Genomic DNA, 3,247 nt, shown 5'->3' with positions numbered 1-3,247 from the left:
TTCTTTTGGAGGTGCTGTGACTGAAGACCCCAACATGCACATAAGGAATTTTGTCGAGATCTGCAGTACTTTCAAATATAATGGTGTGACTGATGAGGCTATCAAGCTGAGGCTTTTCCCATTCTCACTGAGGGATAAAGCTAAGGACTGGTTACATTCTGAACCAGCTGGGTCCATCACTACTTGGCAAGATCTTGCGTAAAAGTTTTTGGTGAAGTTTTATCCAATGGCAAAGACTGCGGCTATGAGGAGTGCTCTTACTCAGTTTGCGCAGCAACCTACAGAATCTATGTGCGAAGCTTGGGAACGCTACAAGGAAATGTTGAGAAAGTGTCCACATCATGGAATGCCCGATTGGATGGTGATCACTGGTTTCTATAATGGTTTGGGGGCCCAATCTCGACCCATGCTCGATGCAGCAGCTGGAGGCGCCTTGTGGGCCAAAAGCTATACTGAGGCTTATAATCTTATTGAGACTATGGCTGCAAATGAGCATCAAAACCCAACTCAGAGGATGATGCCTGGGAAGGTAGCAGGTATTCTGGAAGTCGATGCAGCCACCGCTATTGCAGCGCAGCTCCAAGCGCTGTCTATGAAGGTCGATTCTCTAGCTACCTATGGAGTCAATCAAATAGTTATGGTCTGTGAGCTTTGTGCAGGATCTCATGCTACAGATCAGTGTTCTCTTGTCAATGAATCTGTTCAGTATGTGAACAATTATCAGCGACAACAGCAGCCTGTGCCAGCCACTTATCATCCGAACAACAGAAATCATCCAAATTTCAGCAGGGGTAATAATCAGAATGCTATTCAGCCACCATATCAGCAAGGTGTGAGTAAACAGTTCAACCCACCTGGATTCCAGCAACCGCAGTAGTATGCTCAAAGGCAATCATATCCTCAACAGGGAAGTGTAGCTGCACCCACTAGTGCTGATTTTGAGGAACTTAAGTTGTTGTGCAAGTGTCAGGCAGTTTCTATCAAGACCTTGGAAAATCAAATCGGTCAAATAGCCAATGCAGTGCTCAATCGTCAACCTGGAACACTTCCCAGTGACACGGAAGTACCAGGCAGGAAGGAAGCTAAAGAGCAAGTCAAGGCTATTACCTTAAGGTCTGGGAAAGTTGCTGATGCTGAAAAGGCAAAAGAAGGAGAAGCTGAAGTTATAGATGAAGAAGCTAAGTAAAAGGTGTCACACCCCCAAATCCGGGGTCGGGGATCCGGGTTGTCACGAGTTCCATTTCCCTTAATAACACCCAATCTTAATAAACAATCAACTACTCTGTACTGTGACCCCACAATAAACACACACACCACAAGTTATAGTCTCAGAGATGAATATCCAAAAATAACACGAGTCATTTTATTCCAAAATTATATGCCATTACACCTTAAAAGGGTTTCTGAATAAATTTACATTTCTTTGCCATTATTACAATTGATAAAGATACATAAGTTTGGTACATCAAAAGTTGAAATCTAGCCTATTGGTAGCTCCTACCTCAGCTACAGCGACATCAACGCTTATAGGAAACTGCGGAACGTTTCCTATCCGCTCGCGAATTGGGAGCTTGGTCCTGTTCATCTTGTCTATCTGATGTTGTGTGATAAAAGAAGAAAGCAAGGGTGAGCAACAAGCCCACCGAAATAATATGTATAATAATTAACAATATATGAGCATTCTCATAGTACTCATGAAAGTCTTGGTCAAGAAGAAATGAACCAAGCTGATATCTTAACGCGACCAAGTCGCAAAATATTCAGTATATATATACATATATACTTTTCACAATCTTTGAAATCCTCTGATATGTATAATATACACAGAGTTTGTAACACCCCCAGATCCGGGGTCGGGGATCCGGGTTGTCACGGTCTTTCTTTCCACAATATCACTTCACTTAATTAATAATAAATAACCTCATGCTGTGACCCCACCCTAACACACACCACAACCCGTTATAGTCTCAGAGATGAAATTGAAATAAGTACAAGTCTTTGAATCCACAATTTAAAATTATTACAACCCAAAATGATTACTTGATAATTTACAGTTAATTGCCATTATCTGCCACAAGTTATAATTATACATAATTTGATTCTCAAAAGTAGATGGTCTGAACTACAATGGATCTACCTCTGCAGCTATAGCAGCTACAACATCATCGGGAAGACGCGGGACGCTTCCCACGCGCTTGCGCTGGGTCTGCTGGAGTCTGGCCATCTCTCCTAACTGTTGTTGTGTGATGAAGAAATAAAGCAAGAGTGAGCCTTACAGCTCGCAAGATAATACATAGTGATAACAATAATATAAGTATCTAAATGGATACTTAATAGAATCTCTATCATGTGTAAGATAATTACTTACTAGATATAAGTAAAAACAAGGAATGAAGTTACCAATACTTCACCACACTTATATCATTTATAAAGCTACTTGAACTACCACCGTTCAAAGTATTATAAGTTTTAAGAAAAACATCCCATAGATGAGACCACAAGTTAAGACTTGAATAGATTCAATCTTTGAAATATTATTGAATGAAAAAGTTATGAGATACTTTATTTAGTCCCGATATATATATATCCACATATATATATCTCTTTAAACATTTCCTGGAACCTCTGTTATGTAAAGTATGAACAGAGTTTGAAACATCCAATAAATTTTGGAAAGGAAAAGAATTTTGGCATAAACCAGATATCTTGCTGATCAGGCAAAGATACCAATAAGTAACCTTTTCTACTGTAGATGGATGAATTCCTCACCGGTCATCACCCTGGCCGCATTAGGACCTCGCGCTAGACCGTTACCGGGCCCCTCACGCGTTGATGGACTGCCACCCAGCCACTTACACAATAATAGACCGTACCCCGGCCTGTCGCTTATGCCGACTCAATTAGATGGGCTTACTTCCCGAACGTTGGGCAAGTAATCAATTCATTTACCAAAACTGCAACCTCGTTGCGAATATAAAATACACCGCAGAGCCGGATTCCCCAGGTTTTGAGCGAGTATTTAAATCCCCTTAAAAGGAAGATCTTAAATATAAAAAAAAAAAGAGTTTTGGGATCCGCTCTGACTTTTAAAAATCATTTTGAAGACTCGAAAACACTTTAAAGAGTGTTTGGAGTAAAGCTGATTTAATGAAGTAAATCAGTCCCCAGAATATTTAGAAAATGACTGAATATTATTATTTAAATAATATTCCCATAAAGAATAATCTTTATAAAAATAATTGAAGTA

At 39.9% G+C, this 3,247-nt stretch overlaps 1 non-coding gene across 1 annotated transcript; it reads right to left on the bottom strand.

Moving 5' to 3' along the window:
• Positions 1 to 241: 241 nt before the first annotated feature.
• On the bottom strand, positions 242 to 348 carry LOC141701272 (small nucleolar RNA R71). Its single transcript, XR_012566728.1, has one exon. It is a non-coding gene; the product is annotated as a small nucleolar RNA R71 (small nucleolar RNA).
• Positions 349 to 3,247: the final 2,899 nt, after the last annotated feature.

Source organism: Apium graveolens, unplaced genomic scaffold, assembly GCF_009905375.1.
Source record: "Apium graveolens cultivar Ventura unplaced genomic scaffold, ASM990537v1 ctg3680, whole genome shotgun sequence".
NCBI lineage: Eukaryota > Viridiplantae > Streptophyta > Magnoliopsida > Apiales > Apiaceae > Apium > Apium graveolens.
Note: the sequence above shows the minus strand (reverse complement) of the source record. Positions and strands in the feature narration are given on the sequence as shown.